This window comes from Lipotes vexillifer, unplaced genomic scaffold (genome assembly GCF_000442215.2).
Source record: "Lipotes vexillifer unplaced genomic scaffold, Lipotes_vexillifer_v1.1 scaffold899, whole genome shotgun sequence".
NCBI classification, from domain to species: Eukaryota; Metazoa; Chordata; class Mammalia; order Artiodactyla; family Lipotidae; genus Lipotes; species Lipotes vexillifer.
In genome coordinates this window covers 5,157-15,996 of record NW_006784311.1, presented here as the reverse complement: position 1 = coordinate 15,996, position 10,840 = coordinate 5,157, and the positions used below count along the sequence as shown (strand labels likewise).

The window sequence follows — 10,840 nt, the reverse complement described above, 5'->3', positions numbered from 1 at the left end:
GGAGGGCGGTCCTGTGAGTGGGAGGCTGTAGATGGGGCCCGGGGATGACCCCTTCCTGCCCAGAGGCTGGTTCTGGACCCCCGGGGCCCTCGGTGCCACCTGAGGGTATCGGCCAGGGTTGGGGGCCCTAGTGATCCGGGAGAAGCCTCCCTGACCCTGAGACCGTGCCCTGTGGTCCTGCGCGTGCGTGCCTCGGGAGGGTGCGCGTTTGCGTTCAGCGAGTGTGCGCCTGCGCGCACCGCCATTTCCTGCAGCCCCGAGCTTGTGTCCGGTGCCTGTTGGGAAACAGGACCGTCCACACAGCGAAATGGCTACCGGGGGCGCGAGAGGCCTCGGCGTCGCTTCTCCCGCTGTCGTGCCCGCGCCTGCCGCTAGATGGCGCGCGAGGATCACAGTTGGGCCGGGCCGCCCATCTCGGGCACCCTGGCCTCCTGCTGCCCTTCCCCCGTTGGCCTGGAGGACGTGGGTGGTCTCGCCGGCCTTGGCGACTGAAGCAGCGCCCCCCCCCGACCACGTGTGCACACTCGCCGCAGTGCCGGCGGAGGCGGGAGAGAGGAAGGGAGCTTCGTGCCCCCAAGGAGCCAAAGGGGCTGTTTGGCGGGGTTCCCTGGTGTCGGTGGGCTCTGGGCGCTGGCCTTCAGAGCTGGTCGGGGCCGGGAGCTGTGGACACGCGGGGAGGGCGGCTCGACCCTCCAACCACGAGGGACCTCGGGCGGAGATGCCTGCTCTGGGCGCTGGGGCTCCGTGGGGAAGGGGCTTGTTCCTAAGAGGTGGGGGAAGGAGGGGAATGGGCTGGGCAGGGACCTCCTGCAGAGCAGTGGAGCCTTTTCCTAGCTCAGAGTTCATGGAGCCTCTCCTTGTTCTGTGGTCGAAAGTGAGTAGGAGAGGACTGAGAGGGATTGTCCAGATTACCGATTTGCAGAGCTAGGCTTCTTAAGTCTCGGACCTGTGCTTCTTTCATCATATGTATTGCTCCCATTTCGTGGGTAGTTATTAACCCTAAGGCCTTGGTGAGCCTGGTGGACCCGTACTGATAGCTCTGGCAGTCTGTCCAAACGTGAGGGAGGGGTGCCTCTTAACCTGTCCTATTTGTCATCTAACCTCCTGCCTCCCAGATGCTAATGATGGTGCGCCAACACCTCTATTCTATGTAGACATCTAGCATTACTATTCATGCCAGACAGACCCTCTGTGTCATTTAACTAAAACTCAACTCTTACACTCTGGGTGACATGATTGTGGCCCTCGTTGTCTCCCTTTCTACAGTCAGGTTCTGCCTTTCAGCCTTATTTGATTTTTATTCTTTCTAGAAAAACCTCTCCCTGAATTAAGGCCAGGCACAGCACAGGTAATTTTGAGGTTTATATTTCAAGTCCTAAGAGCCCCCATTTCCCATAGCACCAGCAGTTCAGGGAAGAGTACCGCCCCCATCCCTTATTCTCGGTAGAATCTGGCCTTTCCTTTTAGCCCTCAGTCTTCCCCTTGTGCCCGATATCTGGGCAAGCTGGTAAGAAAGCCTGGGTGCTCCTTCCTTTGGCACCAGAGGGAGATTAGAACCATGTATGCCCCTGACCACATGTGAGAACTCTCACCTCGGCCCCGCCCCCTCACATGGTAGAATCCCAGACCACTCTCTATCCTTTGCTCTCACAAGTCACTTTACAACTGGTTGAGAGGCTTGCCCTGCTCTCTTGAGAACCCTTGGTTCTGTAAGTAATGAACCATTTCTTGACTTCTTGGTGTGTGTGTGTGTGTGTGTGTGTGTGTGTGGTGTCATTGGTCTCCACGTCCAAAGCAAATTTTGGGTGGGGGTCTGTCTGTCTCTCAGGTTACGTTGGTGGAAATTATGTGCAAGTCTATGGAAATGCCCCCCCACCCCACACACACAACCAAGAGAGTCAATTACAGACAATATCACAGGAGGCATGGCAGAGATTAGAGCCGCTCTGAAAGATGTAGGGTTGGTGGGTCCCCATCGTATCTCCATTTACTTTGCCAGTCTGTTCACTGCAGGAATTGGATGAATTCCATAGAGTGAATGTATACCCCAGGCTTCACCAACTATTAATTCCAGTTGTGGATGCTGTGTGCTGGACGTGGTATAATCGCTCAAGCAGATGAATAAGGCCTTAGGTCCATGTTACGTGGCCATTGATTTGATGAGTGCATTCCTTTCTATTCCAACCAATCAAAGAAAGAGGATAAGCAGCAGTTCACAATTATGTGGACATCTTTATTTACAACTTGGTCCACTACCATGTTAACTCTCCTGCCCTATGTCATATCTGTACTCTCTTATAACATAGTACAAAGAGATGTGGATCATCTAGACAGCCCATAGAACGTCAGTCAGGTCAGTTACACTGACACCATCATACTGATTGGACAGGAAGAGTAAGAGGGCTCTCTAAGACACATGGCCTCTCAAGAGCATGGGAGATAAACCCTATGAAGATTCAGGGACCTGACATTTCAGTGAAGTTTTTAGGAGTCCAGTAATCAGAGGCATGCCAGGATGCCCCCTCCAAAGTACAAGACAAATCATTGCGTCTTGAATCCTCCAGCACAAAGAAGAAAGTAGCACACCTGGTAGGCCCCAGGATTACTGCTGCGGTCCATACATCAGGTGACACAGAAGGCTGAGAGCTGGGGTACAAGAGACAAACCTGCAGCAGAGCTGGGGTGCAGGAGAGGAAGCTTCAGCAGAGTTGGGGTGCAGGAGAGGCGCCTGCATCAGAGGTGGGGTGCGGGAGAGGAACCTGCAGCAGGTCCGGGCTGTGGTGCAAGTAGCCGTGTGGACCATCTTATATGACAGACCCCATGGTGTCAGAGGTATCAGTAATGGGCAAGGATGCAGTGTCAAGTTCAAGGCCAGTCCCTGTAAGAGAATTGCCACTCAGTCCCCTGGGGTTCTGGAGGAGGGTCATGCCATCAGCATCAGAGATTCTATGTCTTTCTAGAAATAGCCTCTGGTGTGTTTCTGGGCCCTGGCAGAGACAGATGCTTGACTATGGGACACCAACTGACTCTGTGTCTGGAACTTCTCCTCATGAGCTGGGTCCTGCCAAGTCAGAATCAGATGGCAACTCACTGTAGGATGGCAGTGGTGCATCTGGAATGCAGGCTGGGCAGGGACAGAGGTGTGAGTAAGGTTTGTGAGCAGCAGCACAGGCCCTCATGTTACACATCACAGTCATACCAGAGCTCCTCCCTCAGCTCACACTATGGCCACATGATCCCATACAGCCAGATGAAGGAGGAGGAAAAGGTCTAAGCTTGGCTTTTGGATGGATTTGGTTGGTCTTTGGGTACAAGTTGAAAATGGATGGCAATTACATTCCAGCCACACCTAGGGATGTCCCTGAAAGAAAAGGGAGAGGGAAGATCTAAACCCCTAAATGGGTTAGGGTGGAGGTACAAGGGGTGTTTTTTTGTTTTTCTTTTGTCTGTGTCCTGGTTTTATTGTTTTGCAGCAGAATGCCCAACATTGAACATAACTGCAAATATTTGGCTGTGCCAAAGATAATAATGCTTAAGTACAAATGGGAGACATGATTTTTTAAAATAAATACTTAAATAGAAGTTGGTCCTATGACCACCTGAAGTCTAGGTCTGGTAGGAGCTGCCTCACCTGTGGACCCATGAAGACATCACGATTCCACTCCCTCCCTAATCAATACATGGACACAGGGTGCCAATGGTCGTGATCACAATGAGCCTTTTGCCAGAGCCACCTCCAGCTCTCCACAAACATGGTGAAATTTCTCGAAGGTCAATGGTCCATAAAAGTTAAGTATTCTATGTGGTTCTCTTGGGACTGTGTGTCCAGCAGGGTGGGGCCTAGATGACCTCCTTGAGGTCGTCGTACAGGACCAGCATGAAGGCACCAGCCATGAGGCAGAGGACGTTGGACAGGCGCCCTTGAAAAAGGCTTTGCCCCTTTCATCTTTGAAGATCTTCTACTAGCAGTTAAGGGTCCCCCTGTACATGATGTTGGCTCCTTTGTGGCCTGACTGCATCATCATCCGCCGCCACTTGGTGTTGAAGGGGTAGGAGACCATGCTGGCCACCGCTGTCATGTTCTTGGAGTCAAGGAGCATGACTTTGGCGCTGTCGTACATGCCGAAGTAGGTGGCCTGGTAGATGACGATGCTCTGCACGGAGATGCTGAAGCCCTGGCATAGACCCCGGATGCCATCAGACCTGGTGGTCTTCACCAGTCTCCTAATCCTTTGAACTCGATGTCAGATTTCCCGAAGTCAGCCGCCAGGTGGGTTCTGGTGAAATCCAGGGGGTAGACGAAGCAAGAGGGAGGTGGCTCTGGCCACCCCACCAGAGGCCAGATTGCCAGCAAGATGCTTCCAGAGCTGCGCGTGCTTGTCCGAGGCCCCCCGGAAGATCTGCCTGTGCTTCTCCTTGAAGGCGGAGTTGAGGACTTGAGGTGGCAGTAGTGGGTGACCCAGGCTGTCCGTCCAGAAGGACAGCACACCCTGCTCCTTGCGGACGCGCACGATGCAGTCCTCGATGCCCTCGTACTGCTTGTCGGCTGTGATCTGCCTGCTGCTGTATTGCACCTGCACAGCAGTTTTACCCACTCCATCGGGGCCACAGCCATCTTGGAGATGGTGACGGCAATGCCTCTGGCCAGGAAGTCCTTGGCAAAGGAGAGGGCCTGTTTCGTTGTGGTGGCAGAACGGGCAGCTCAGTGAGTGGAGGACAGAGTGGAGGCACAGAGAGCTGGAGGGTGGGCGCTGCTGGTCAGCCCTGTTGCCGCTGGGACTGAAAACGCAGGCCTGGCATCCCATACAAGATGGTATACTGTCAGGGGATATACTTCAGACTGAAGGATGTGTCTGACTGGGCGCATGAGCGTGGGACCCTCTGGTCTCACACATTGCATCACCCAGAAGCTGCTGAAGGTACAGCTGAGGCACAGGCTCAGAGGCGATCCTCTGCAGTGGTGGGGTGCCATCCTCCAGAATGCACTGTATCTGAGACCTCCATGTGGCACTGTGTCCCCAGTAGGAAGAATACGTGGGACTGGGATCCAAGGGGTGGAAGCCAGAGTGGCCCCACTTTCCATCTTCCCTAGTGACCTACTCAGGTGGACATTGTGTGTCACATCTCCTTAGCTCTGGACTTTGCAGGACAGGATATTCTGGTCCCTAAAGACAGTGCACTCTCACCAGGAGACACAGCCAGAGTCCTGTGGTGCTTATAGATATGGCTGCTGCCCGGCATTTTTTTGTTCCCTGTGTCCAGAGACCAGCAGGCAGGAAGAGTCGCCATTTCAGCAGTAACCAACACTTATCAAGGAAGAGGGAGAACTCTGCTCTTACAGCTGGAATATGTGCGGAACACAGATGATGTGCTTAGGCGACTCTTGGTACTCATTTGCCCAGTTGTGCCTGTGAATGGCCAAGTGCAGCAATTCTGCCCTGAGAAGGGCATGGATACCAGGGACTCAGACCTCAGGGATGAAGGAAAGTGACCAAGACTGCGGAGGTGATAGCAGAGGGTGAGGGAGACCTAGAATGGGCAGTGCAGGAGGGAGGTAATGAGTAGCTGTCGCAGCTGCAAGACCAACTGCATCAATGGCGTTGTACTTTGCCCACCAATTTCTCTCAGAATTCTGAGTGGACACTCAAGAAGACAGGCGCATGGGAACCACAGAGAAACTGCTCCCTGAACATATGTATATGGAATAGTGGATCTGTGTGGCACAAGGGGTGGACCAGGGCAGCTATGGAAGTTCACCACTTAGATGTCACTTTAAGACAGGAGTGCAGTCAGCTGACAGCATCCAGATGCAATGCTTTCAGGATCCACTGCAGCATTTGCACAGAGGTCATGCTATTCCCAGGCAGCACCCAGTCTACGACTCAGCACAGCAGGGCTACTAGAATTATTTCCGCTCAGTGTGGGACTCCTCAATGGGCCGTCTTTGCACCAGAGCTCCCAGTGGGCTGGCCAAGACTTTCTCAAAGCTGCACCATTGTCTAAGGCGCTCCCTTCCAGCCCTTCTTCCATCTCCCTCCTTCCACAGGTGTCTTACATTCACTGTGGTCTGAAGGCTCTTCCTGCCTACCCCCCTTTATCTTTCTCAATAAATCTTTTGCACCTTCTAACTCCATATTGGCTTCCTGGCGGACCTGAACTGACACATTTCATTTGAGGCTAGAGAGTACTCTTCTTTCATGGTGAAGGTAGGAGAAAAGCCAAAACGCTCTTTCCTCCTAAAAATTTCCTTTAAAAATTACCTTCAAAATATTTTGTCTTCGGGCTTCCCTGGTGGCGCAGTGGTTGAGAATCTGCCTGCCAATGCAGACGACACAGGTTCGAGCCCTGGTCTGGGAAGATCCCACATGCCATGGAGCAACTGGGCCCGGGAGCCACAATTACTGAGCCTGCGCGTCTGGAGCCTGTGCTCCGCAACAACAGAGGCCGCGACAGTGAGAGGCCTGCGCACCGCGATGAAGAGGGACCCCCCCTTGCCACAACTAGAGAAAAGCCCATGCACAGAAATGAAGCCCCAACCCAGCCATAAATAAATAAATAAATAAATAGATGGGGGGGGGGGACCCCCTCTCCTCACGCACCAGGAAACAAAGAGGGAAGATAAAGTCTCTTAAAAAAAAAAAAAAATATTTTATCTTCTCTTAAATAGCATTGATGGGATGGTGCTTGCTGAAGTGGCTTTGCCATATTTTAGTAAATTCAGCACTGTAGGGGGTTTGTTTGAGGGATTTGGGAGCTGATCACACACAACAAGCTTTATTGGGTTGCATGTTCTCCATAGCATGAGACCATCCAGAGGCTTATGGGTGGGCTAAGGAAACACCACCCAGAAGGAGAGGCGGGTAAGGTAACTGTTAACGGAGAGGAATCAGGGAGGAGGCTTAAATGTCTTGGTGATGACACTCAGCAGCATGGCAGGGAGTCTCTAGGTCAGAGAATTCTGAAGGGCAGCAGTGGCTTGGCGTCTTATCAATGGCCAGCGGATGTGGGGTAAGGTGTCCTGGGAATTGCAAGACAGGCAGGCCCTAATTGACTAATAATCTGCTGGTTTGGGCTATTTTAAAAATAATTTAATGTGTAAAAACTGGAGTTTGGCACCAGTGGGATTTTGAGCTAATGAATCTCAGCCTGCAGTGAAGAAATAGAAAAGTGAGGGGCCAATACACAGAGGCTATCTGAGGCTGATTTATATAACAAGCATTCTGATGTATTTCTGTTGAGAATGGAGACCGTGCAGGGACTTAGCACCTCCTGTCCTCAGGTTTGGGCTAAAACCCTGAGGAGATGGGCAACATTCCATTTAACATCCTGTTACATATTTAATAAATATGTATTCAATAAATATGTATATAGCTATGTTCTGCCATGCATCGCCCCAGGTGCTAGAGATACAATGGATAGCGAAACCACTCATGGTTCCTGCCATCATGGAGCTTTGAATTGCGGGAGGAATTGCACAAATACATATGTAATCATTATGTTAAGTGCTTGAGAAAGGCAAGTACTACAAGACTGCTACAAGAGTGTGTTAGAGAGGAACTTAAGTTAGATGGAGGCAGGAGTGCCACTTGAGGTGCCCTTGGTGAAGGGACATGGATGCTGAGACCTGAAGGATGAGCAGGAGTTGGCCAGGCAAAGAGTGAGGGAGGTTGTGCTCAGGCAAAAAGAACAGAGTATGCAGTGGGCACAAAAGTGACCTCTACCTCAGCCACCCACTTCTGCTGTCACTTTCCAGGCTTTGTCATCTCCTGTAACTGCCCCCACCTTGATAATCAGTGATTCAAGCATCCCCGCTGTGGTCATTTTCCAACATCTTCAGGGCCTTCAGGCATTGCCTTTCTCTGTCTCTACCTGTCAGCCATCTCCTTTTTCACTTAATCTTTATTTAAATGACTTTACTCGGGTATAATTAAAATGCACATATTTAAAGTGTACAGTTTGATAAAGCTTTCTCATACCCCCCTTTTTTTTTCTTTCTTGCGGTACGCGGGCCCCTCACCACCGCCGCCTCTCCCGTTGCGGAGCACAGGCTCCAGACGCGCAGGCTCAGCGGCCATGGCTCACGGGCCCAGCTGCTCCGCGGCATGTGGGATCTTCCCGGAGCCGGGCACGAACCCGTGTCCCCTGCATCAGCAGGCGGACTCTCAACCACTGTGCCACCAGGGAAGCCCTTCTCATACCCTTTTGAAGTCCCTCCCTCCTGTATCCTGCAACCTTGCTAAACTCACTTATTACTTCTAGCAGCTTTTTCTTGGTAGAGTCTATGAGATTTTTCTACATAGAAAATGTTGTCTTCAGGGCTTCCCTGGTGGCGCAGTGGTTGAGAATCTGCCTGCCGATTCAGAGGACACGGGCTCGAGCCCTGGCCTGGGAAGATCCCACATGCCGCGGAGCAACTAGGCCCGTGAGCCACAACTACTGAGCCTGCGCGTCTGGAGCCTGTGCTCCGCAACAAGAGAGGCCGCGAGAGTGAGAGGCCTGCGCACCGCGATGAAGTGTGGCCCCCACTTGCCGCAACTAGAGAAAGCCCTCGCACAGAAACGAAGACCCAGCACAGCCCTAAATAAATAAATAAATAATTTTTTTTTAAAAAGAAAATGTCTTCAGATCACAGCAGTCTGACTTCTTTTCTAATAATGAATACCTTTTATTTCTTTTTCTTAACATGAGACAAAACTCTTCTCTGTCTTAGAAAGGCTTTCTGCTTAGCTCCTCAGCTTCTGACTCAGTCCCCTCTACCTCTTCTTTGTCGTTGCAATCTTGGCTCCTTAAGTCTCCAATTTTGTGTCTGCAGGCCCGTGAGACCACTGAAAGCTGTGCTGGTTTTTTGGTCCTCAGATATATCCATCTACCTGGATGAAGCCTGCATATGCTCAGCCTCCTTCACTGCCCTAGAATTGGCAAATTGTCCCCAGACGAGGAGAAGCTGCAAAATACCAGTGTACCTTTCCCTTGTTCTCCTTCTCCTGCACAGTGGCCCCTTACGTTCTGATCGCTTCAGGAGGTCTCCAGTGGTTTAAACTGACCTTTTTCGTCATATTTTTAAAAATTGTTTTTGCTATTTAGAATGTTATTATTATTAAATATTGCGTATATACAAAAGAAAGATAATGTATCGTGTACATTAACAGTCCAAGGAATAGCAGAAAACCAAACGCCCATGAATCTGTAACAGAGAACAAACCTAACTCCATATTCAATCTATTCCTTTACCTCTAATCTCTGTGCTTAGTCATGCTGGCTCTGAACCTTTGTCTCTTCAATCCGTAAAAGAACATTGCCTATAGCCTGAAATATACAATAGTCTTTTCTCAGGGCTCTGCCTCCCGGGCTTAACCTTTAAAGCCATAACACTTTCATTCACAGAGACATAAAAAGTTATAGAACAGAAAATAAAATTTGTCTTATTGAAGGTTTACAAGAACTTCGTGACCTGACCTACCTGGACACCTGTGAGAACAAGGGACTATCACGTCCTCTCTGAGGTCTGGCCAGCACCGAGAGGTCTGCAACAACCAGCCACACCCCCTCCCCTTTTAGTATAAAAGAAGCCTGAATTCTAACTTGGGTAAAATGGTTCTTTGGGATATGAATCGGCGATCTTCTCAGTCTGCTGGCTTTCTGAATAAAGTCGCTGTTCCCTTGCCTCAACACCTTGTGTCTCCATTTATTGGCCTGTCATGTGCCGAATAGTATGAGCTTGGACTCGGTAACAAATCCACCATGAAGGTAAGCTTTAGGTACAGAGCCCCCTGACCCTCCTCACTTATATTCAGTCCTGGTCCACCCTCATGCCACTATTCTACATTATTGTTATTTTAAAAAATTCATTTAAAATGAGATATAATTGACGTATAACTGTGTAAGTTTAAGGCGTACAATGTGTTGACTTCATACATTTATATGTTGCAATGTGTTACCACCTTAGGGTTAGCTAACATGTCTGTCACATCACATAATTATCATTTTTTTTGGTGTGGTGGGGACACATGTCATGTTTTAATGGGATTTTCCTGTTGTTCTCTATAGGAGCGTTTGTCTGCCAAAAACTACCCTGTCATACCCATAAGCAGAAGTCAAATCAATAAAATCACGACACCTTCAATGTTTCTCAAATTTTACCACCTGTTCTCATCTCTTATACCACCATGTAGTCCAAGTTATGACCATATATCCCCTATATGAGTCCAATAGCCTCCTAAATTGATCTTGTATCCACTTTGCCTCCTTCTTACGCATTCCTCATATAGCAGCCAGAATTACTTTTAAAAAACAAATCATATTATGTTACTTCCATGCTCAAAACCCTTCAATTCTTCCCACCACTTTCTTAGCATAAAATGAAAACCATTTTTAATCACAATAAATGGCATTTGCTGAGTTGTGATAATGCACAATGTACCAGGCACAGTATCATTTGATTTTCATAGTAAAATGCAAATGATTATTTCTATTATTTCCCTTGTTTATACCAATGAGTAAGTAGAAATCTATAAAAAGATGAATTTAATTGGTTAAGGACACAGTTAGAAGTGGTGAAGCTGGAATTCCAAGCCAGGCCTTTTCAGCTCCAATGTACGTGTTTGAAACAGTTTAGATATAGATATATAGATACCTGACTTCTTCAGGGCAGGCAGGTAGACTGGAGACCCAGGGAAGAGTTAATGTTACAGCTTGAGTCCGAACGCAGTCTGCAGGCAGAATTTCTTCCTCTTTGAAGGACTTCAGTCTTTTCTCTTAAGACCTTCAACTCTTTGGATGCAGTGCACTCAGATTATGGAAAATAATCAGCTTTATTTATAGTCCACTGATTCAAATGTTA

At 49.5% G+C, this 10,840-nt stretch overlaps 1 pseudogene; it reads right to left on the bottom strand.

Annotated features, from left to right (window-relative positions):
- Nucleotides 1–3,840: 3,840 nt before the first annotated feature.
- LOC103072125 (ADP/ATP translocase 3 pseudogene) lies at nucleotides 3,841–5,289 on the bottom strand (annotated as a pseudogene).
- Between the last annotated feature and the right edge of the window lie 5,551 nt (nucleotides 5,290–10,840).